Here is a 26,977-nt window from a genome sequence, read left to right on the forward strand (position 1 = left end):
TAGTGTTTCATGTTCCAGCAATTCATTACCAAATGCTATTTGTGGAAGAGACATGGATGACACTTGTTACCCTGAGTATGGGCATAGCATATTTACAGTAGCATGGATATCAAGAAAGCCTGACAGTTTAAGGTGATGAGTAGGCCACGGAGCATAGTTCGAGAGATTGATATATTTGGTTATCAAGCTTTTAGTGGTCCTTCCTTAATAATAACATAATTCCAACAGATTGAGGGTAAAGAGAATATATTCAGGACACTGAATTATATAGTTTTTGATCAAGACACTGGAAGCCATTTCATATTTTATAATAATTATTTTAGCAATTCTAACATCTCTTATTTCTATGGTTTCATGAAGAAACAGTCTGTCTATTCTTCTCCTAAATGTTGTAGTTTAATATTTGTCATCTATTTAGGTATAATGAATATAGCCTTAATAAGATTGCATAAGTAGATAGAAGACTGATATTTATGTTAGTACCTTTCATCTAAAGATCCCCAAACCCATAGGGATCATCATTAAAATTAATTAATCATCATTAAAATTCTGTTTTTTGATGGAAGAAAGTAGTCTTTGCCCAATTTACTATGCTACTGTATTGTTTTTTAAGACAGGAAGGAAAGAATAATTTATATGAATTTAAGGAAGCATTTTAGTTGGAGAGGATAAAATTTTTCAAATTGATTTTTCTAGTTTACAATATAAATCTTTAGTTGGCTAATAAAATTGGCAGAGTTTTATCAAAGTCTTTATCTTTGGCCTTAGTAGTATTTCCTACAATCAATTATACATTGTCATTGTGTGACATCCCATATAGAGACTTATGAACAAAGCTCTTATTATAAAAGCCACCTTTGGATGTAATAACAGATAACAGTTGTTTCTTTGCTTCAATGATTGTGTGATCTATTAATGTGAATATTCCTGATAAGTAAGCAGATCCATATATATATATATATATGTATATATATATATATATATATATATATACTCTCAGTTTATAAAACTTTTACATGGGCTCCTAGAAATTTTAACAACTCAAAATCAATGGCAAATTAGGGGAAAGCCAGTCAAAGTGCAGTGTCATGTATCTTAAGACTGTTGCAACTATGAAGGTGACCATACACATTTAGTTTTACCCATCACAGTTTTGGCAAGCCAGCCCAGAAAGCTGAACCCCTCAATCTTCTGATCTCTACTGTAAAAAAACTTGGTTAAGAAATAAGTACCTGTTTTCTTCCCTTTAAATCAAATGGGTTTATTTAACCTCCTAAGTACCCCTTTTCTAACTTTAACCTCGTTAATCAGACAAGTGGGGGGAAAGATCCTGTTAACATTTTGTCAGTTTGAATTTAATGAATATCTTTTTTAAAAAATTTTTACCTTTTTTTGTTTTCTGGTAAGGACAGTTTTGAATGTCAAGGAGATGATTAGAAAGAGCACACCCAATGAAATTTCCCAGGACTCCACATTAAGAAAGCTACTCATGGATTGGAATGAGGGAAAACTTACAGTGAAATCAAATATGACCAAGGGAAAGCTTATTAGACTGTGTTTTATGTGGCATAGCTTATTAGAGGAACAATGGCCACAATATGGGTCATTTGATCGTCAAATATTGAGGCATTTGCAAAGAACTCTATGCCACTTGCCATCTAAACATTTACTTTATTGGAAAGTCTGGAAAAAAAGTGAGCAGAGAGTTGATAAAGGGGGATGCAAGAGAAGAGGGATCCAAGCCCAAGTTTGAATCTGAGTCTGTTTCTCTGGCTAGAACACCAAATGGCCCAACTTCTATCTCCTCTCCCTTTATTTCAACCACAGAAGAAAATTCACCTTTAGAGGAGACAAAAAAGCCCCAAATCCTTCCCTTTCAAGAGATCCTTACTCATGACTGAAAGGGTAGTGTAGTAAGACTAAGACAATACATCCTTGAGCCCAAAGATTTGAATTCATGGAAACAAGATATTCATAAATTTGATGAGGATCCCACAATAGTTATCAGTGAGTTTAAAGCAATTTTCAGAGGATATCAGCCCACTTGGAGTGATGTTACTGATCTCAAGGAAGCAATATTATCCCCAGGGGAAAGAGCTGATGTATTAGCTGCAGTGAACTCCTTAGAAACACCAGGAAAAGTTACTATTTGATTGCCTTTAGAAGACCCTAACTGGGAGCCCAATATCCCTGAGCACTTTGATGAGTTGCAAGAAGCAAGGAAAACATTGCTGAAAGCAATGGAACCCTATGCTAGCAAGACTTATAATTGGCAAAAATGTATAGGTACAGTTCAGGAACCTAATGAAGCTCCTAATTGATTCTAGGATAGATTGTGTAAGAGTGCCAAACAATATACTAGATTGGACCCATTAGATTCTAGAGATGCACACTTTATCTCTAAACATTTTGTGCACCAACCCTTGTCAGAAATATGGAAATATTTTGAAAGGCAGTGTACAGGTTTAAATGCCCTGAGTACTGACAGAATTAAAGAAATAGCAACATATATTTATGAAGGAAATGAGAGTGAAGAAAGGAACAGGCAGAGCGTTTTAGCTCCATTAGAGGAAACCACGAGGCAAGGAGGTCAAGCAGTTGAGAATTGCTATCAATCCTAGTATCGCTATCGACCCTCTAGATTTTGCTATAACTGCAATAGATGGGGACACATACTGTGGTACTGTAGAATTAGACAAAGGGAACTTAGATGATGACTGGTGAATTTAGAAACCCCTTTAGGGGGCAGAATCAAAACAGTTATGGACCCTCTCAGAAAGGTGCAGAGAGGCAGAATCAAAACAATTATACATTCTCTCAGAGAGGTATAGATGGGCATAAACAATGTACTGATAAATCCTTTCAGAGACAGAGGACTAATGGTGTAGGGGAGGGGAAAGGACAGTGTAATCTGAAAACTTTACCATTCCAGACCATGAGATCTTAATTCATTATATTACAATGCCTAAAGTGGACATTATAAGCTTTGTCTTGTTTATAGTTGATCATCTCAATTGTTGGGTGGAGGCATTCCCCAACCCACCAGCCACAGCTGCTTTTGTTGCTAAAATCCTCCTTAAAGAAATGGTTCCTTGCTTTGGTCCACCTGCTAACATTGATTGTATCCCAAATTACTCTTTCCTGGGAGTAACTCCAAAGTTCCATACACCCTACAACTCACAAAGCTCATGCCAGGTGGAACATATGAATAAAGACCATTATTGGGAAATTGTGCACTGAAACTCAATTGAAGTGGCCTGATGTTCTACCCTTGGCACTGTTCTGTCTGCGCAGCAGGCCAAGAGGAGAACTACATATTTCACCTTTTGAGATGCTTTTTGGCCATCCTCCTATCCAAGCAAAACCTTTTCCCCCAGTATATACATCATTGATGGGTGGAGATACCTCTGTTGCTTCCTATGTACCTGAATTATAAGTTAGGTTATGTGAACTCCACAAGGCTGGAGCAGCCCTAACACTTCTTCTTACATGATTTGAGAACAGGAGACAATGTATATATCAGAAATGTTCAGCAGACTAGTGGGACTCAGTCAGCTTGGGAAGGTCCTTTCCAGGTATTGCTAACAACTCTGACAACCATCAAAATTGGAGAAGACTCTTGAATCCAATGCTCCCAAGTAAAACTGGTACCAGCATATGTAGACTATTGAATCTCATTGCCAAGATCTTTCTTATTCCATGTGAATTTTGTTCTACTCATTTATCTCTCTATTTTGGAATCAATGCAAGATGCTTTTAATTTCATAATATAATATTAATTCTAGAAGTCTTGTTCTCCCATATTCTAAATTATTGTTTTTTCCAAGTGATTGTTTCATCAAATTCTATAGAGTATTTCCTTGGTAAATTGGTTGCCATGGTAAGTGTAAATTAATTCTAGAAGTATTATTTTTGTTAAGCTTAAAAAAAGAGGAGGGGCAGCTAGGTGGTGCAGTGGATAGAGCACTGGCCCTGGAGTCAGGAGTACCTGAGTTCAAATCCAGCCTCAGACACTTAACACTTACTAACTGTGTGACCCTGGGCAAATCACTTAACCCCAACTGCCTCACTAAAAAAAAAAAAAAAAAAAAAAAGAGGAACATTTGCAAAAGCTTTTCATATTCATGTAATCAAATTAACTATTGCAATAAACAGAGACATATTTTGCAAGATAATAATATGAGATTTGGGGATTTCAAATATCAAAATCAAAAATGTTCTAGAGTCATTCAGAGAAATAATGTCAATTCAAATGTTACATAAGGGTTTCTTTTTATGCTATTGCATCTACATTTTGAAATTAATAGTATTGGCTTATTTTCATAGAGATTTTTATACTTTTAAGATTGTGTTTTAACTTATATTAAAATATGTTCTGATTTTTAACAAAGGTAATTTTATACTTTGCTTATTATTTGGAATTATTGCATATTGTATATTATATTATGAGTCAAAGGAAATTCACATTTTTTGCTGTCATCATTATCCTCAGTTGTTAAATCGACATGAGGCTTGGATTATGGGAATTTACCATTTAAGAAATTAATTGCCTTTATTCTGATTTATCAGATCAGAGTAGCTAAGATGCCAGCCATCTATGAGAGGAATACATACAAAAGCAGGTATTGAAATGTCACAGAAGAGGATACACACTCGAAGTCCATGTAATGCACTGCATTGTGAAAGGCCAAGAGAAGGGCTATAAAGCTGTGCATACCCTATGACCCAGAAATACCACTATTAGGTCTTTTTGCCAAAGAGATAATAAAAAGGGAAAAAGACCCACATATATAAAAATATTTATTGGACATTGAGGGGTTGCCCATCAATTGGGGAATGGCTGAACAAGTTGTATATGAATGTAATGGAATACGATTGTTCTGTATGAAATGATGAGCAGAAGGAGTTCAGAGAAACCTGAAAGGACTTGCATGAACTGATGATGAGTGAGATGAGCAGAACCAGGAGAACATTGCACACAGTATCATCAACATTATGTGTTGATCAACTGTGATCAACTTGATTATTCTCAGCAATACAATGGTACAAGATAGTTCCAAGGGACTCATGATGAACAAAGCTCTCTAAATCCAGAAAAAAAAGAACTGTGGAATATGGATGCAGATTGAACCATACTATTTCTTTCTTTTTATTTTTTTTTGGTGCTGTTGTTTTTCTTTTTTGAGGTTTTTCCTTTTTGCTCAGATTCTTCTCTCTCTCTTTTTTTTAATTTTTTTTAGTGAGGCAATTGGGGTTAAGTGACTTGCCCAGGGTCACACAGCTAGTAAGTGTTAAGTTTCTGAGGCCAGATTTGAACTCAGGAACTCCTGACTCCAGGGCTGGTGCTCTATCCACTGCGCCACCTAGCTGCTCCCAGATTCTTCTCTTATAACATGACTAATGAAGAAATATGTTTAATGTTATTGTACATATATAACCTACATCAGATTACTTGATGTCTTGGGGATAGGGGGAGGGAGGAGAGTGAGGGAAAAAATTTGAAATGAGAAATCTTATAAAAACAAATGTTGAAAACTATCTCTACATGAAACTAGAAAATAATAAAATACTTTCATAATTTAAAAAAAATATGTTTTTGAGAACTCATATTGTTCAATTTGGTTATTAGCAAAGCTATTTAAAGTCATGTTAAGATCAATTTTGTAGGAAATTTTCCATCTGAGGAGACTTTCTATCTGATCATCAGTATCTGAAGCACCTAAGATACTTTTTTTAAAACCACACCTGAGACCATGCCCAGGATCCAGAGCCAGGATCCAGAGCTGTGCCCAGAGGACATCCTAGGAATCATCCTTGAAAAGACTTCTAAAGACTTGGCTGGACATTTTCCTGTTTCTCTTTTCCCATTGCATACACTATTTCTAATGTCCACCTAGTAAATGGGAGTGCCCCCTTTAGTTTTTGTCAATTTGTTGCTCAACTTCGTTTCTCTTTTTTCATTCCCTTTACAGTGTTAGATATAAGTATCTGTAAAGAGATTGCTTCATGTAAGGAAACTTACTGTTTCTTATTGAAGCTCAGGAGGCATTGTGAGAATATTATTAGCAGGGGCCCTCTGCTGAGAGAGCATGGGTGTCCAGAAGTTACCTCACATCAACATGAGACCACCCTCAACCCATCAGCTTGAAGCATTGTGGTAGGTAGTTCATTTTGTCAGTTGATGGTTGGAACCTCATTGTGGTGGTGCTAAGAAGAAGCATTAAGGTTGAACTCTGATCTCTCCTCTAGTGTAAATAAGGTTTCCTCTTCTTTCAGACACTTATTCTCTAATATATTTCAATAAATGTTTAATGACTGAACTGTTGTCTTAGCTAGCTTTCCCCACACTGGGGACAAGTAGGGTGACCACACGCATTTAGCTTTATCCATTTCAGTCACAATAACAAAAAAAATAAAAAGGTACAACTGAAATTCCATGTTCCTTTAATGAATACTGGAAGTCAAAAACCAAAAGGTAATTATGTTACAAGGAGTCAAAGCAGCACAAAGATAAAAATAAATAATTAAACAACAACCCCAATATTCCCTCTAAAGACTTGAGAAACAAAGAAATTAGAGGGAGAGGGAATTACCAAAGAAAGAAAATATAAACTATTTCTAGTTGTCTCTGTGGTCAAAGGAAATCCAATATATTGAAAACGTAAACAGAATAAAACAAAAACCAGAAAACTTTATCCCAGAATTTCCATTTTGAGGAAAGGGTTAGAAGAGCAAGACTGTTTTAAATTTCCTCTGCCAAGTGTGTGACCTTTGTTTCATTAGCCATTTGTATATTTTAAATAGTAGTTCACAGAATACCATGTTTTTACAAATCTTTTACATATTTTTTTCTGATTATCTCAGCCTCTAGAACTGTCACCCTGAATTAACTAATATTACTTTTGTATGCATTTTGTATATAATTATATTTCACCCCCCATAGCCAATCAGTTGGCAAAAAATGTTTTTACTTTCACAAAATTTCTTATATACCTCTCCTTAATATTCACATAGACCCTCATTACCTTTCATCTGCATTGCTAAGGTAGTTTTCTCATTACTATGCCTTCCTTAAATCTACTCTAATTAATCCTCCACACAGCTCAAAAGCACAGGTCTGATCATATCATTAGCCTATGTAATGTTAGTTTCACTGGCTCCCTATTACCTCTAGGATCTAGGATAAACTCTAATTTGGCATTTTAAGCTCTTTTAAATCTGTCTCCTTCATAGTTTTTTGTTTGTTTTTTACACTTTCCTGTCCTCCATGTACTCTATATTCCAGCTATACTGCTCTATTGGATGTTTCTCATATGCAATATTATACCTTCTTCCCCTATACTTTGAACTACCTTTATCTCATTCCTAGAATGCACTCCCTCCACATATAAGAAACAATGGCAAGCTTCAAGGATCAGCTCAAGACACAACTCTATAGGATGTCTTTTCTGTTCTCTTCTCCCCTACTAATAGTACCTTTCCTTCTAAGGTTACATTTTATCTACTCTTTGCAGATTCTGTATACCTCTATATATTTCCAAGTTATGTCACTTAATAAAATGTAAGCTTCTTAGGCCAGGAACTGTTCTCTTTGTATCCTAAGTTCATAGAACAATACTTCCTACATGACAAATGTTTGTTGATTTATTGATTGAAATATACATTTTCCTCTCACAGAGTACAATATTCTCAAGTGCTAGAATTGCAAAATTTTTTTGTATTTCTCTCTAGTATCAATTACATAGTAGTTTTTTCATAATTTCCTATTGATTGCTCTAATTTTCTTTCATTCAAACTTCACTTGGTCAATGCTCATTAAATCAAAAGAATAAATCTGAAATATTTCCGGGGGTATTGTGGGAAGGCTGAATAAAAAATTTATATTGGTTGGCATCAACAAGTATCCCAACTATTTCAAAATTATATATATATATATATATATATATATATGTATGTGTGTGTGTGTGTATACACACACACACAAACATGCTTGTACATTAAAAAAGGTGGATTGTTGCAATTCCATCTTATTACCTGTTGTGGATATGTAAAACTAAAACAAACAAACAAACAAAACAAAACTATCCATTGAGAATATGACTTTTCTATGAGCTTAGAACATGCTGACAAATTTCTGCATTTTAGGCTTATATCACAAAATCCCCACATACTGGAGAAGGATCTGAAAATTGACATTTTGCTTTCTTCCTTCAGCAGCACAGAGTATTATCCAGATGACTTCATCTGTTTCAAACAGTGCTCCAATTTAAATAGCCTCTCTGCAAATACCTTCAGTTTTTAGCACTTCTACTAGAAAGTTTCTGGCTATAAATGTTCCTTGGAAGTATATGTTGTGAGCTACTAGACTCAAGTGCAAGCTTATGGTTCTCTGACCCTAAAGCTACTCTGAACCCCTCACCACACATATATCCACATTAGAAATATAATTTCTCTAAATATTTATTTCCTCATTCTCTGAAATATTGGTGAAATGGCAGGCCGACAGCCTTGGGCATCAGAAAATTTGTGTGAACACTAGGTCAGTACTAATAAAAATATACTTTTTGTTTTTCTTTACAGGGTACCTATACCTAAAAGCCTCTGGCTACCCAATGAAATATACTTGAAACAAGACAATAAAACTGTTACATAGTTCTATATATTCTGAATCTAGCTGGGAAAAGGGGAAACATGATAACACTTTTCACATTAAATAACTAATAGAGCTACCCACAAAATATTACCAAGGGACAAAAGGAGATAAGGTATAATCTGATGATAGTTACAATTTGCAGGAAGTAAAATAACTCAGAAAAAAAATTAAGAAAAAACTCTATGGGATCTCTGATCAAATTACTTGAGTGTGACTATTATTATTACAATTCAACAAACTGTGGTCTAAAATGATAACCTCAGTTGTCTGAGGCTTAGGAAGATTTTGCTGTCAATTATAGCTATTTAAAGAAGGAATGAATTTATTTCAGAAGGCAATGGGTTGCACTGAAAGTAAGGGTTGCATATGGCCTCAAAAGTGCCTGCCAAGATTGAAATTTATTAATTCTTTCAAGATTAGTGACTTGCCCAATGTCATACAGCAAAATATGTGAGCTGAGAACTAAGTTCATATTCTGACTCCTAATATAGAGCTCATTCTATTACTAATATTTTTTAGGGACCCTCTCAAAAGTATTGAGTGGAAAGGATGGATAACACAAGGCAGATATTACCCAGTTGGTGGTAGTCTCAGGAACAATGTCATCCTCATTGAAGGAGTCTAGAGCATACCTGTGTAAAGTCATGAATTACTTTGGATTGGCTGTGGAATAAATTGCAGTGCATATACCTAAATTACACAGGTAATTGTCCTAGAAGAGATGATTTCTTACATTTAGATTTCTTCCTGCTTTTTTCAGCTTATTTCTTTTTGCTTCAGTTAGGGAGAAAGCCACTAGAAGCAGCTTGTTATGCATTAAGTTTTCTGATGTTGAAATTCTGTTAGTACCCCTTCTCAGAGAGATAAGGATGTTTAAGATTATTATAGAAGCACACAGAAAAAGGATCATTCCTTCCTCCCTCCCTCCCTCCATTGCTTCCTTCCTTCCCTCCTTCCTTCCTTCCCTCCTTCCTTCCTTCCTTCCTTCCTTCCTTCCTTCCTTCCTTCCTTCCTTCCTTCCTTCCTTCCTTCCTTCCTTCCTTCCTTCCTTCCTTCCTTCCTCCCTCCTTTTACAAAATGGCTACTAAAATTTAGGATTTTGAGAAAAAATAATCCTTATTTAAGCAAAGGAATATTATTCTTTATATTTCATATGTTTAATTATATGAAATAAAAACTCAGAATTTTAGTTAAACAGTGAACCTAAAATTTTTAAATAGCATAAGATTGGCATTCAATAATGAAATTATTGATTTTAATCAATAATCATATGTGTTAAATTTTGACTTACTATTTTCAGTCTCACACACACACTATATATATATATATATATATATATATAGTGTGTGTGTGTGTATATATCTATATACATACATACACACACATCTTAACTATGATTTGAATGAGATTAGAAATAGGTTTTAGTAGCCTTTCTTCTCCCAATTAACATATCTTTAAAGAGGTCATAAAAATCAAAGGATTTCTATTTCCAATTCTCCTCCAAATATAATGCTTCTCATTTAACTGTTCAAATTCAGAGAGATGGTAATAATTTTATATGTTTAAAAAAAGTGATTCAGAAAATTATCTTTTTACATTTACCCCAGTGAACAGAGAGAAGTAATGCTAGTTTTATCTAATTTATCACCCCATTACATTTCAGCAGTCTGGCTGTCTGCTATCAGATACAGAACACTAAAAATAAAAATATTGGCCAACAAAACAGCCAAATTGTTTGAATTTTTCGTTTAACCTAATACTGCTGCCACTGAAATGTGATTTCCTTTCAAAAATTATATAATTAATGTTAAATCAAATCTATTCCATCTTGTGTGTAAGGAAGTAAAATCCAGGATTTCTTTTTATTTTTTCAGGGTGAATGACATTTAAATCATTATCCTAGAAATGATTATCAGGGCAGCTAGGTGGCACAGTGGGTAAAGCACCAGCCCTGGATTCAGGAGTCTCTGAGTTCAAATCCATCCTCAGGCATTTGACACTTACTAGCTGTGTGACCCTGGGCAAGTCACTTAACCCCCATTGCCTTAAAAAAAATGATTATCAATGTTTTTAATATTCTAAGCACCAAAATGGCAAATTAAGCTTTGAATGTACAACAGGATCATATTCAGAGTTTCCCAAGGCTAGAAGAAAAAAATGACTCTGTGATACTCTAGATATTATATACATATTATGCAAGTATTTTGTCCATCTTTCTCAAAATCTTTATCATTGAATATATTTACTATCATCCTCTAAAATCTGTTAAATTATTATTGGTGTGGGCAGCTAGGTGGTGCCGTGGTTAGAGCACTGGCCCTGGAGTCAGGAGGACCTGAGTTCAAATCAAGCCTCAGACACTTGACCCTTACTAGCTGTGTGACCCTGGGCAAGTCACTTAACCCTCATTGCCCTACCAAAAAAGAAAAGAAAAGAAAAGAATATATATATATATATATATATATATATATATATATATATATATATATATATATATATATATATATATATATACACACACACACACATACATATATATATATAATTGGGATGCAGAGTTTATTGGAGTCAGTTTGTACTTGCTCAATTTTATTCGATGAAGGGTCTGTTAAATATTTATCAACATCCTCTTGGTAAATGGACTGAGTCCTTTAAATGTTAAAAAGGAAAGCAGAGGTATTGCTTCCTACTTTGATTCTAAATTCCTATAGTACTTAATATGATTTTTTTTAACTGGTGCATAATTTAATACAGTTCAATTGAAAAGTCCTTTGTGAAGGCATTACACTAGGTGCTATGGATTCACAACCAAAAATTGAATAGTCCATAACCTCAGGACAATTTCATTCTACAGTAAGGAAATTTAGTTCATCAGGAAAAAAGTTGATTAAAATTTGAAACATACAGTCAAATCATAACTATCATAGATTTTAGAGCTGAAATGGATTTTAAATGTTATCAATTTCATTTTCATCATTTTATAGTTGCATGAACTCATATCTAGAGGGTCTTAGTGGCTTGTCCAATGGTACACAGCTATTAGAAAGTAAAAAAAAATACTACATTTGAATCCAAGTCCTCTGACTTTAAACCCAATCTTCTTTCCACTTCTGAATCTTCCTTCCTTAATTGGGCAACGAATATAGCAACAAATATTTTTTTCATTATCTAGCAGAATATTCCACAAAGAGTGGTATGTGGTAAAATAATAATCACAATTACATAGCATTCACATATATTGTACTATGCTTATCATTTTACAAATATCTGATTTGATCCTTATAACAACCCTAGGATGTAAGTATTATTTTTATCCACATTTTACAATTGAGGAAACTAAGTCAAAGAGAGGATAAGTAACTAGCCCAAGGTCACACATAGATTAAGTATCTGAGGCTGGATTTTAACTTCAGTTGTCCTGAATCCAAGCCTAGCACTTCAATCTGTTATACCATCTAGCTTCCTGGTGTGTGTGAAAGAGAGCACAAGAATCATAGAAAAAAAGTTCTACAAAGAATGAAGAAAATGAGACTATTAACAACAATAAGACAATAATGTAACTGTAAAAGTATTTAAGTGCTGAGTCATTTGTGGTATTGATTATAATCAGTAGAGGAGTTTAGAGGAAAAATAATAAATTATATAATAATTAGGGGAAACTTCATGAAGATGATAAAACAGTTGGCTTCAAATGATGTATAGGTCATTTCAGACAAGGTAGCATCCTACACATGAAAGTCCAGAAGTAGAAATAGAGGCACAATAAAAAGTTCCTCCCTGCTCTTAATGTTGTGGAAGCTTTGAAATAGAATTTATTCAACATCTATTATGAACCAGGTACTTGGCTAAGTCCTGAGGATTCTAAGGAAGGCAAAAGCAAATATAGATTATATGTTATAGATAGATAGATAGATAGATAGATAGATAGATAGATAGATAGATAGATAGATAGATCCATAGATTGTATAATAGATATATAGATTGTAACTTTCTTTAGAACAGAGGCTATTATATTTGTTTTATTGTTTGTGTCTCCAGAAATTAAAAGAATAGATGGAAAGATGGAGAGATAGATAGATACACAGACAGACATAGACATACACACACATACACACACACACACACACACACACATATATATATATATATATATATATATATGTATGTATGTATGTATGTATTATGCATGTATAAATGACTATAAGCATTTGGATCAAAATTGAAGCTTTAAGAAAACAGTCTAAGTAAAATCCTTCCCTCCAAACCAGTAGATAAGTACTGACTAAACCCTTATCTTAACACAACTTCAACCACATACTTATGTGTTCCTGATTCAATAGTTAGAGGATTTAAGTATCTTTATTGTGGTAATGAAGGTATGTGAAAGGGGTTCTGATAATTTGCCTAAAGCATAGAGTTTTTTAGAGGTTATATATACATCTCCCAATTACTTTATCCAGAGGGAAGTATATAACAGTTTACTCAATGGAATTAATAAACAACTTTCCAGCAAAATAAAATGTTTGACAACCTATATGATAGTTCATATGGTTGTTGAGTCAGGAAAGCCTAGGTTCAAGACTTATATTATCTTGGTAAAGGTCTGTGGCAAATATCTTAAGCTCTCAGAAATTCAGGTCATTTTAAGACTATAAATTGGAGATCAGGTGGAAATCTACACTGATATATCTAATCACTTCAATAATGAAATTTCAGATCTTGTGCAAAAATCAAATTTCCATATTTATTCTAGAAATTTAACTTTCCTTGAAAAAAGAGAAATTAGAACAATTGGACTTTATGTCATTTCAATTATTGCAATATGAAGTGAGCCATTAAAACAATGAAATAGGTACTCTATCTTTACCTCCTCTTCACACTGTGGTAAAAAATATGAAAGTTTTTAACAGTCAGTTAGGATAACTGAAAGACACCAGTTTTTGAAGGACCACCCTTTTGGGGAGAAGACGAACAGTCCACCTGCTGCGCACGTCAGACTGCCTGCGGCGCACTCCACTTCCGGGGTGGAGAGAACGGAAGTGAGGCTTTTTTCCTGCTTGGCTTGGCTCCTGACCGTGCGGCACAGATGGTCTCTCTCCAAAGGTGGCCTTTTCGGTTTGGTGAGTTTTTATAAGGAATATAGACTAAGCTTAGACTTAAGACGATTTGTATTGTGTTTCTACTTTCTTATCCTTTTAATCAACATCACCTTGTGACTACCATAACAATAAATAAAAGGTCTATCTAGAAAACCAAAAGCTTCTTCCGTTTACTAGTCTGGGAGATAAATTAAGGGAAAGGTTAAGTAGGGGAGATTTATGATCTAATATCCAATTTTAAATCTCACAGTTTGGCGACCACGAAAGGACCTTAAGGACCCTCCCACCCTCCCTAGTTTGGCCACAAGCCGGCTAATTCGGGGGATTTTCCAAATAACCCCTGCCCCCCCACAGACTTTCCCTTTGTCTAATCTCCCTTAAAGACTTTAAGCCTCTAACCTTGTTTTAAAGGAAAAAAGCCTCACTTCTGTTCTCTCCACCCCAGAAGTCGAGTGCGCAGCAGGCGGACTGTTTGTCTCCTCCCCAAAAGGGTGGTCCTTCAAAAACTGGCGTCTTTCAGTTATCCTAACCGACTGTTAAAAACTTTCATATTTTTTACCACAACACTTAAGTTTAGTCATTCTCTCTTCCATCATGGTGGCACCTATATTTAGGTTTTTGATTAATCCTGTATCCATTCAGATATTCTTGTCCTTTCAGTATCTTCCCTTGGGAAATATTTCCTACCCTGAAATGATCCGTCTATACTCTCTTTATATTATTGCATGTTGTTTTTTCTCACTACAACTGGTTCTTTGCTGTCAAAAAACAAACAAAAAATAACCTATGTTGGTGGAGATTAATTCATTGCCTTTTCCAAGGACATTTGCATCTTAAACAGAATATGACACATCAACCAATTGTCAATAGTAATGGAGTAATTTCAGTTAAGTGACAGGTGGCTTTTGGTGCCACTCAGGTGCCACCATAAAACTTTTTTAAAGTCAACTTTAGACAAGAATTAGATTCCTTATCATCTTTCTAAAGACATTTATAATTTCTCACTTTTATTCTCATAGTTAATCATTTGAAGTGGGAAATAAAGTGGCTAGGTTCCAGAGAACATGAAATGTTGTCTTACTGGAAAATATCCATTATATTCTGAACATATGGCAAAATGAAAAAAAACAACAGTTTTCAAAGTGAATATCTTGATAGTAATTCTAAAGAAAAATAATGGATTTTTTTCTATTTTAAATGTGTATCAAGGGTTTTTATGTCTTAATTTAAATAGAATAAAAGTTGAATCTCTATCAGACTTTATAAGATAAATAAATCTTTAACTGGGCAAGATAATAATTCAATGGAATTATTTTTACAATATGTTTTATCAAATAATATTTCTTTTAATGTCCAAAGAACAAGGAATGGTGATGATTGTATAAAGCTTAGAGGAAAATCTTTGGCTTTCTTCCCTTTTTCCCTCCAATTCCTCTTCTTCAGAAAGCTCACTCTAAAACTGGAATCCACACACTGGAAACAAACCCTGCCATCATTTTTTTTTCTTCTTCTGAACTAATGTCCACTCCCCAAATCTCCATCCCCCAAAATAATGCAAACCAACCATGTCCCAATTCCTCTTCAGCCTGCACTTTGAACCTTTTCTGCCATGACCATGTGTGTGTGTATCTTCTCCCCACTGTGAAAAGATAGAAATTGGTATTGATGCTAATTTGTTACTGTATCAATTTTACAATGTAATTGACTCTATTCCCCATTTTTTTCAAGCAACATCTTTGCATCCTGGAGTTATGCACAAGAATGTAGTTGTCTCCAAAGCCAATTTAAATGGCTGAATAGGTTGTGTTATAGGATTATGATGGAATGCTGTGGTGTTATAAGAAATTATGAGCACAATGATTTTAGAAAAAATACAGGAAAGCTTGGACAAAATAAAGAGTGAAATGAGCAGAACTAAGATGACATTGTATCCAATAATAAAAAATATTGTTTTAAGAAGGACTTTAAGCAAACAAGTTAATTTATCTATTATAAATACCTAAATTAGCTATGAAAGACATATGAAGAAAGACACTATCTCCATCCAGAGAAAAGACTGAAAAATAGGAATAATTATGGAAGAATGTTATACATATCTGCATATATACATATGTATGCATACACAGATATGTATGTATGCATGTGTCTGTATATCTGTACATATAAAATACAATATACATAAATATATGTGTATATATACAGAAACATACACATACACATATACATGTGCATACATGTACACACATATTTAATGTAGTCATTTCTAAGGTTGGGGGAAGAAAAAAAGAAAAAAAAATGTTCCTGATCATTTCATTGTATATAGCATGATCATAGCATTGTATATATTAATGTAATAATAGCAAGCTGTGCATAGGAGATTTGCAGTTTCATGTATAATAATCTGTTTAGTGTACCAGTTTATGTAAATGGATGTTGTATTACATAAGTTAAAAATATAATTAAAAAAAGTTGTGGCTGAAAGGGAGTGTTGTTATCATTCGTACAGTTACTTCTGGGATATCTGCTTGTTGTCTGTAAGCTCCAACTGGCTTAACCTGGTCTCCTCCCTACAAAAGGCTAGTTGTCTGTTTTTGGCTGTCCTTGTTCAATTAGAGAAACTTTCATCTCTTCCAAAACAAAACAAAACAAAACACAAAAACCCTGCTTTTTCTGGTCTCCTGGCCAAGATCATAAAAAGTGACTGAGTCCCATAAAATAATTAGAACTGTTAATTGTCAAAGAGGTGTATAATTAGCCACACCTGAGTACCAATCCATTTTCCACAGTGTAGCCAATTGTAATGTTCCTCAAATACCTAGACACCCTCCTTTCCTATGTGTCAATAAAGAGGGTCTCCACTTTTCATTTGAGTCACTGAACTTACTAAGGTGTCTAGTCTGACCCACTTTGCTAACTTGGGGTGTGTATCTCAGATCATTCATTTACCACACCATCAACTCCCTTTCATGTGTGGTCTTCCCTTATTTGAATGTTAATTTCTTGAGGGCAGAATTTACCTTTATTCTTGTATTTGTATTCCTAATACTTCTCACAGATTGTGGAACATAATAAGAGGTTAATAAAGGTTCTGTTTGGTTGTGTTTTGTTTTTTCCCCCCACTGACTAACTGGCATATAGAAAATATATTATCTCCATTTTTACTAATCATGAAAAAAGTCTAACAGAGGTTATAAAGTACTCAAGATTACTCAGCTGATTATTGGCCAAAGTAAACTTTGGACACAAGGCTTCCTCTAATCCATCAGGTGGAACTAATTAGATTAAGGGTCTAGTTGTAAATGAAGAATCCACAAGTAGATTGTAAATACCTTGAGAGATGCTATTTACTTTCGAAAAGTAAATTTCAGCACCTACTTGTGTTCTAGACTTTATTTTTCTTGTCTTTATTTTATTACCAAGCATGTGTCAGTCAATTAATAAAAATTTGTTGCATTGAATTTACTAAAAATCTTTTTAATACATTATTGAAACTCAATGAATAAATGTAGAATATCACTTTTATCATTTTCAGTAACTGAGCCATACTAATTTTTTTCTTTTTTAATAGTATTTTATTTTTTCCAATTACATGTTAATGATAGTTTTCAACATTCATTTTTATAAGATTTTGAGTTCTAAATATCCCTCTTTCCCTCTCTCACTTTCCTCCCCCTCGTAAAGCCAGGAGGCAATTTGATATAGGCTATACACTATAATCATGTTGAACATATTTCCAATAGTCATGTTGTGAGAGAAGAATCAGAACAAAAGGGGAAAACCACAAGAAAGAAGAAACAAAGGAAAAATCTCCAACATTAGATTGCTATATTCATTTACTACTATGTTTTGTGTGCCTAAAATATTTCATTGATTCACCACTCTATTTCTTAGCCAGTGTCAAATAGATTTGATGATATAGTTTTAATCTGGTACAGTTGACTATCTTTGCATTTTTTTTCCTAAAATTATCTTGATATTCTTGATCTTTTGTTCTTCCAGATGTATTCTTTTATTTTTTTCTAGCTCTATAAAACTATTTTTGGTAGATTTACTGGTATGGCACTGAATAAATAAATAAATTTATTTAGAATTGTCATTTTTATTATAATAGCTTGACCTACCCATCAGAAAGTGGTATTTTTCCATTTATTTAGATCTGACATCATTTGTATGAATAGTGTTTTGCAGTTGTGTTCATAGAGTTCCTGTTTTTTTTTTTCTTGGTGGGTAGACTGGCAAATATTTTATATTGAATACAGTTTTTTTTTTATTGGAATGTTTCATTCTATTTCTTGCTGCTGGGCTTTGTTGCCCATATGTAGGAATGCTGAAGATTTATGTGGATTTATATTATATCCTGCAACTTTGCTAAAGTTATTAATTGCTTCAAGTAGTTTTTTAGTTGATTCTTTAGGATTCTCAAAGTATACTATCATAACATCGGCAAAGAGTGATAGTTTTCTTTCCTTGCCTGTTCTAATATCTTCAATTTCTTTTTCTTCTCTTGTTGCTAAAGTTAATATTTCCAGTACAATATCAAATAATAATGGTGATAATGGGCACCCTTGTTTTGCCCCTGATCTTATCACCATTGAATATGATGTTTGATGATGGTTTTAGGTAGATACTCTTTATCATTTTAAGTAAAGGTCCATTTATTCCTATGGTATCTAGAGTTTTTGATAAAAATGGGTGCTGTATTTTGTCCAAAGATTTATCTGCACCTATTAAGATAATCATATGATTTTGGTTAATTTTGTGATTTATGTGGTGAGTTATGTTTTCCTAATATTGAAGCAGACTGCATAAATCTCACCTAGTAATAGTGGGAATGAATGGATTGTGGTAATCACTTTGCTAATATATTATTTATAATTTTTCATTAATATTCATTAGGGAAAATTGTCTATTATTTTCCTTCTCTGTTTTGGCTCTTCCTGGTTTAGGTATCAGCATCATATTTGTCTCATAAAAGAAATTTGGTAGGATTCCTTACTCAACTATTTTTCCAATTGTTTCATATATTATGGGAATTATTATTTTTTTAAATTTTGTAGAATTCACTTGTAATCCTTCTAGCCCTGGAGACTTTTTTCTTAGAGAATTCAATGATGGTTTCTTCATTTTTTTTTCTAAAATTGGATTAAGTATTCTATTTCTTTTTTTATTACTCTGGAAATTTATGTTTGTGTAAATACTCATCCATTTCATTTAGATTGTCAAATTAATTGGCACACAGTTGGGCAGAATAGCTCTTGTTATTTCTATAATTATTCTACAATTATTTCTATAATTTCATCTTCATTGTTGGTGCATTCACCCTTTTAAATTTTGATACTGTTAATTCGGCTTTCTTTTTTTTAAGAAAATAACCAAAGCTTTATCTATTTTATTAGTTTTTACCCCCCATAAAACCAGCTCTTAATTTTATTAATTCTTTAGTTTTCTTACTTTCAATGTTATTAATCTCTCATTCAGTTATCAGAATTTCTTATTTGGTATTTAATTGGGGATATTTAATTTGCACCTTTTTTCCCCTTTCTAGTTGCATGCCCAATTCATTTGTCTCCTCTTTCTCTGTTTTATCCATGTAGACATTTAGAGATATAAAATCTCCCCTAAGAACTGTTTTGGCTGTATCCATTATGATTTCTATAACTTGTTATTTGATGCACTCATTTTTAGGATGAGATTATTTAGGTTTCAATTAATATTTTGTTTATCTTTCCATGGTACCTTTATTATTTTAAAGATATCATCTATACATATTCAACTTGCACATGTGCCCTCTGTCTAAATATACTTCACCCAGCTGTCCTAATAATGAGAAAATTCTTGGGAGTTACAAGTATTATCTTCTCATGTAGGAATGTAACAGTTTAGCCTTTTAATATCTCTTATGATTTCTTTTTCCTGTTTAGCTTTTTATATTTCTCTAGGCTCTTCTATTTGAAAGTAAAATTTTCTATTCAGCCCAGCTCTTTTCATTATGAATGCCTGAAAGTCCTCTCTTTCATTGAATTCCCATTTTTCCCCTTGAAAGATTATATTCAGTTTTTCTGGGTAGGTGATTCTTAGTTTTAATCCCAGTTTATTTGCCCTCCAGAATACCATATCCCAAGCCCTCCAGTCCTTTAATGTAGAAACTGCTAGATCTTAGGTTATCCTGAATGTGGCTCTAGCCTACTTGAATTGTTTCTTTCTTGCTGCTTGCAATATTTTCTCTTTGATATGGGAGTTCTGGAATTTTTCTAAAAATGTTCATGGATATTTTCCTTTTGGGATCTCTTTCAGGAGGTGATCAATGGATTCGTTCAATTTCTATTTTACCTTCTACGTCTGGATTATCAGGGCAATTTTCCCTGACAATTTTTGGAAGATGATGTCTAAGGTCTTCCTTTGATCACAGCTTTCAAGTAGTCTAATGATGTATTTTCTAGGTCAGCTGTGTTTTCCAAGGATATATTTCACATTGCCCTGTATTTTTCATTCTTGTTTCTTGACTTTTCATAACGTCATTAGTTTCCATTTGCTCAATCCTAATTTTTAAGCAATTATTTTCTTCAGAGACTTTTTGTACATCCTTTTCCATTTGGTCAATTTGGCTTTTCAAGCTGTTGCCATTTTTTTTCATGAACCTCCTGCTTCACTCTCATTTCTCTTTCCATTTTTCCTCTACCTTTCTTACCTTATCTGCAAAGTCCTTTGTGAGCACTGCTATGGCCCGAGACAAATTCATTTTTGTCTTGGAAACTTTGGATGTAGGAGTCTTGACTTTGTTATCTTCTTCTGACTGTGTATTTTGATCTTCCTTGTCACAATAGAAACTTTCTAGGGTCAGCATTTTTTTTCTGTTTGCTCATTTTCCCAGTCTATTTCTTGACTTTTAACTACTTATTAAAATGGGCCACTGCTTCCATGTTGCACTGTTGAAAGCTTCAAGGGATCCTAGGAGATACAATTTAAGTAGAGACATATTCCCCACTCTCTTGGCCTGTGCTCTGGTCTGCAAGCAACCACGGGAATGCTTATCTTCTGACAAAGAATAAAATCCTTTTCCATTGTGACTACAAGCTCTGGTGTCCCTGTGTCACTCTCCCACCTGGGCTGCCACTAAAGACCTGGACCTGCATCCTAGATTGTGCAAAATAACAGAGTTCCACCTCAGCATCATCAGAGACCCCTGTAATCTCCCCCTGGTCAAATGTTTATCCCCCTCAATATCTGTGAGCTGATTTCCAGAAGTTGCTGCTGCAACCACTTCCAAGGTTCCTCTTGAATGGCTTACCTCAGGCTGGATATGTGTGGTGCAGTATGGAGTTGTGCTCCACTCTCACCATGATACAACAGATGTTTTCTACTCCCCTTCTAAGCTGTATTTTGCTGGAAAATGATCTTACCCCATCCTTTTGTGGATTCTGCTGCTCTAGGAATTATCTTATGGGGTTATTTGATGGTATTTGGAGGGTTTTTGAAGAGAACTCTGGGCTTTTCCTCTGCCATCTTGGCTCTGCCCCCATATCTCCATAGAATTCTTGTAGACTTAGATAAGATAGATCTCTGGGGAACAGTAAATATATGATTTTCTCAGCAGTTCATGTGACCTAAAAAAAAATTGACCATGTATTAGGGCACAAAAGCCTTACAACTAGATATAGAAAAGCAGAAATAGTAAACGTATCCTTTTCAGATCACAATGCAAACAAAATTACATTCAATAATGCACAATTGAAAGAGAGATTAAAAACCACTTGGAAATTAAATAATCTAATCCTAAAAAACAAGTGGCTCAAAGAACAAATCATAGAAAAAATTGATTTCATACAGAAAATGACAATGATGAAACAACATATCAAAATTTATGAGATGCAGCCCAAGCAGTTCTTAGGGGAAAATTTATATCCCTAACTTTATACATCAATAAAATAGATAAAAAACAGATCAATGATTCAGGCATACAATTAAAAAACAAAACAAAACAAAACAAACAAAAACAAACAAAAAACCTAGAAAACAAATAAATTAAAAATCCTCAACTAAACACCAACTTGGTAATCCTTTCAATTAATAAATAGAACTAGAAGCTCATTTTATGAAAAAAATTAAATAGATAAACCATTGTTTAATTTGATCAAAAAAGGAAACAAAGCCAAATTACTAGTATCAAAAATGAAAGGGATGAATTCACCACCAATGAAGAAGAAATTAAGACAATTATTTGAAACTATTTTACCTAATTTTATGACAATAAATTTGACAATCTAAATGAAATAGATGAATATATAGAAAAATATAAATTACCCAGATTTTCAGAAGAAATAAGCTACTTAAATAACACAATTTTAGAAAAAAGAAATTGAACAAGTCAATGGACTTCTGAAAAAAAAAATCCCCATTAGCAGATGGATTCACAAATGAATTCTACCAAACACTTAAAGAACAATTAATCCCAATACTATATAAATTATTTGAAAAAAAATAAGTGGGGTCCTACCAAATTACTTTTATGAGACAAATGTGGTGCTGATACCCAAACCAGAAAGAGCCAAAAAAGAGAATGAAAATTATAGACCAATCTTGCTAATGAATACTGATATATAATTTTTTTAAAGTCCTAGTAAAAAGATTACAGAAATATATCAAAAGGATCATACACTAAGACCAAATGTGATTTATACCAGGAATGTAGGGCTGGCTCGATATTAGGAAAACTATCAAAATAATTGACCAATGAAATCCAGCAACAACTGATAGGAAGGGGAAGCTAGGTGGCACAGTGGATAGAGCACCGACCCTGGAGTCAGGAGTACCTGATTTCAAATCCAGCCCCAGATATTTAACACTTACTAGCTGTGTGACCCTGGGAAAGTCACTTAACCCCAATTGCCTCACTAATAAAAACCAAAAAGAAACAAAACAAAACAAAACAAAAAAAGAAACAACAAAAAATAACTGAGAGAGAAATTCCATTTCAAATAACTCTGGCTAATATAAAATACTTGGGAGTATACCTTCCAAGACAAATACAGCAACTATATGACCAGAATTATAAAACTCTTCTCAAAGAAATAAAGTCAGATATAAACAATTGGAAAAATATTAATTGCTCATGAGTAGACAGAACCAATATGATAAAAATTATAATTCTACCTAAGTTAATTAATTCATTTATTTAGTGCTATGGCAATCAAAATATCAAAAATACTTTATACAGCTAGAAAAAAATAACAAAATTCATCTAGAAAAACAATAGTTCACAGATGTCATGGGAATCAAATCAATATAAAGTACAAATGAAGGTGGTCTAGCAGTACTGGATCTCAAACTATGTCATAATTGTGGTAATTATCAAATCAATCTGCTACTGGCAAAGAAATAGAGAGTTAGATCAATGGAATAGAATAGATGGAAACTACACTATATTAAATGACTATGGTAATCTAGTATATGATAATGTATGATAAATCCAAAGAACCAAGCTTTTGGAATAAAAATTCATTACTCAACAAATGCTGCTGGGAAAACTAGAAAACAGTATGGCAGAGAATTGGTATAGAGCAATATCTCAAACCATATACTAAAGTGATGTCAAAATGCATATATAATTTGCACACAGAGCATGATACTGTGAGCAAATTATGGGAGTATGGAATTGTTTATCTGTCAGATGTATGGGCAGGGGTAGTATTTAGGACCAAAGAAGATATAGAAAATAAAATTAAATGTAAAATAAATTGTTTAGATTACATAAAATTAAAAATTTTTGCACAAACAGAACATGTAACCAAGATTACAAGGGATGGGCAGCTAGGGGGTGTAGTGGATAAAGTGCCAGCCCTGGATGGATTCAGGAGGACCTGAGTTCAAATCCGGCTTCACAAACTTGACATTTACTAGCTGTGTGGCCCTGGCAAGTCAATTAAACCTCATTGCCCTGCCAAAAAAAAAAAAAAGATTACAAGGGAAGTAGAAAACTGGAAAATAATTTTTGAGACAAATATCTCTGATAAAGGACTCCTTTCTCAAATATATAGAGAACTGCATCACATTTATAAAAAATACAAGTCATTCCCCAACTGATAAATGGTCAAAGGATATGAATAGGCAGTTTTCAGAAAAAGAAATCAAAGCTATCTAAAATCATATAAAAATGCTTTAGATCTTTATTGATCAGAGAAATTTCAAATTAAAACAACTCTGAGGTATCACATCATACGTTTCAGAATGGGAAATATAAGAAAAACAGAAAATATTGGATGTTGGAGGGGATGTGGGAAAGCTGGAATGTTAATCCACTGTTGGTGGGGTTGTGAAAAGATCCAACCATTCTGGAGAGTACTTTGGAACTATGCATAAAGGGCTATAGTACTGTGTATACCCTTTGTTCCAGAAAACCATTATGAGGTTTATATTCTGAAGACATCACCAAAAAGGAAAAAAAAAGACCTACTGTGTCACAGATACCCCAGCTGGTAGATTGCCTTCTGTGTTGAGGCTGAGGGCCTCAAAACTGGCCTGCTCTACCACTTGACTCCTGAGCCAGGATAGAGGGTCCTGAGATACTGATCTATGCTGTGGTTAAGAGCCTTATGTTGACTTGCCCAAAAACCCTCTGTGCTGAGCTGCACTCTCTTTTTATCCAAGTGAGACAGACCTTTTCTTAAGTCCTTCTAGGTTATCTTAAGCCATAAGACTGTTTCACTCCATCTTTTGTAGGTTTTGTAGTTCCAGAATCCATTTAGAGATTAAAAATTTAACATTCTTTATGAGAGAAATTTGGCAGAGTTCAGAAAACTTCCTGGCTTCTCTCCATCGTATTGGATCTGCCCCTCCCCCCATATTTAGTTTTCTTTATGTGACAACATATATCCATCTGTGAATGTTTTGAAAATCCAAACTTTTAATAGCCATGTATTATTTTGTCAGTGTTGAAATATTTATTTCTAGATATTTACAGAAACTTTTCAGCACATCAAAGTTAATCATGATGGACCAACTATGTCATGGTTCCTTTCATTTCCCTCTCATTGGGAAAACCTGCCATCCCAGGACTCACCATTTGCTTGTTAGGGATTAAAATTAATTTATATGTGTAGTATTGTAAAATAAGGTGGTTTAAAAGTAGACAAATTGGGAGGGCAGAAGAGAAACACGTCTTCTTATTCTTTACTCCTCTCTGCACATTCTAGGATACAGTCACACTGGCATCCTTACTGTTCTTAAGAACCTTATGCTGACTTGCCCAAACACCCTCTGTGCTGAGCTGCACTCTCTTTTTATCCAAGTGAGACAGACCTTTTCTTAAGTCCTTCTAGGTTATCTTAAGCCATAAGACTCTTTCACTCCATCTTTTGTAGGTTTTGTAGTTCCAGAATCAATTTAGGGATTTAATTTAACATTCTTTATGAGGGAAATCTGAATGTGTCCCTTTTCTCTGAGATTAGCTCCAATTTATCCTGTATATATCCTATATGCAAAAGATTATTTACATATTATCTCTCCTATTAGACTGGAGCCCTTTGTTTTTATCTATTTAATTAACTTTTTTTCTACTTCCAGTAATTACCATGGTATCTGATGCATCATAACTTAATAAATGTTTGTAAACTTATTACCACCAATAAAAATAATAAGAGTGTCATTATACCACTTCAGAATTTTCACAGATCTTGTTTGATTTAATCCTCCTATCAACTCATCTCACAAGCTTCTTATAAGAAAAGTGTTTGTAAGCTATAAGGTCCTATATCAACATACATATTGGCAGAATAACTTAGGATTTCAGGATTGTATAGAGCCTCATAGGTTACCTACTTAAGCTTTTACCTTGAACAGAAATCTTTAAAAAATTATTGGTCGATGATCATTAACTCTTTAAAATCTCCAATGATTACCCATTGCAATTTGGAGTACCTCTAAATTTTTATAAAGATGTTTCTCACATGAAGCCTAAGTCAACAATTTACATCCCTTTCTAGTCATTGCAAACGTTTACATGGTTTTGTTTGTTAGAGCTTAAAAGAAATGATTACTGGAATATATGAGAACTCCAGTCATGCATGATTTCTAATAAATATTAACTCTCTATATTCAGTCCCCTTATCTCTTTCCATGCCCTACTATCTCTTTTACTTTTCTTTGAAGTAAACAACTTTGAAATGCATTTTATACTATCTTATCTTCACTCCTTTCTTTCTCACTGCTTCTTTCTGCCTTGAGTAGATATTTTCCTGAGTATTTGTGTATATATGTGAAAACTTATGCAGTCTGAGTTGTGTGTTCTCTTGGACTTGTGATATGGGGATGAATTTGAAAGAGGGGGCATCAGTAGAAAATTAAGATAAAAATTTGTAACTATGACCCTGTTAGACATTCTTCTTTTCACTATATATAAAAACTTTTGTACCTCCACTAGATATGTTTTACCTATCTTTGAGGCACTATTAAATAATCACAATTTGCCTATCAAATATACAACAGAACAAACATTTTTTATTTATTTTCCCTTCAACATACTTTAATAATAGTAGGAGTTATCATGAAAATATTCATTATTATAATGAATGTACAGAGGCAGAGTGATGGTGGTGGAGGAAAGGCAGTGACTTGCCTGAACTCTCCCCAAAACCTCTCCAAATACCTTCAAATAATGCCATAAACAATTCCTGGAGCAGCAGAATCCATAAAAAGAGAGTATGAAATAATTTTCCAGTCAAAGACAACTTAGAAGGTCAGGAGGAAAAGTCCATTGTACTGAAGTGAGAATGGAGCAAAGCCCAGGACAGGCTGTGCCAGCTCAGACCCAGGAAAAGCAGACCCAGCCCCAGCCACAGCTACAGCATACCAGGAGAAGGCCCTGGGAACCTCTGAATTAGCAACAGCTTCAACTGCTTCTAGAACTCAACACACAGATGGAAAGGGGGTTGAACAATTGCCAGAAGGAGATTACATGCATCTCTTTGCCAGCACTGAGAAAGGATTCTGCTGTTTTGCCCATACTCAGATCCAAGTCATAGTCATGGATGGCTGTCCCATTGTCTTATTTTTTTTCAGTCTAAGAGAATTTTTAAAAATTTCTCTCTGGACTGCCAAAGTTAATCTTTCTGAATCTAATCTTAGTATTTTGTTCTACAAATTTATTTTAGACTTTCCTGTGTCACTGACAGTTTAGATACCTCATTGATAGAGTTTTTCTTTAAAAATAGCATGGAAGATTTTATCAAAT

The sequence above is a fragment of the Dromiciops gliroides genome, chromosome 1, assembly GCF_019393635.1.
Source record: "Dromiciops gliroides isolate mDroGli1 chromosome 1, mDroGli1.pri, whole genome shotgun sequence".
NCBI lineage: Eukaryota > Metazoa > Chordata > Mammalia > Microbiotheria > Microbiotheriidae > Dromiciops > Dromiciops gliroides.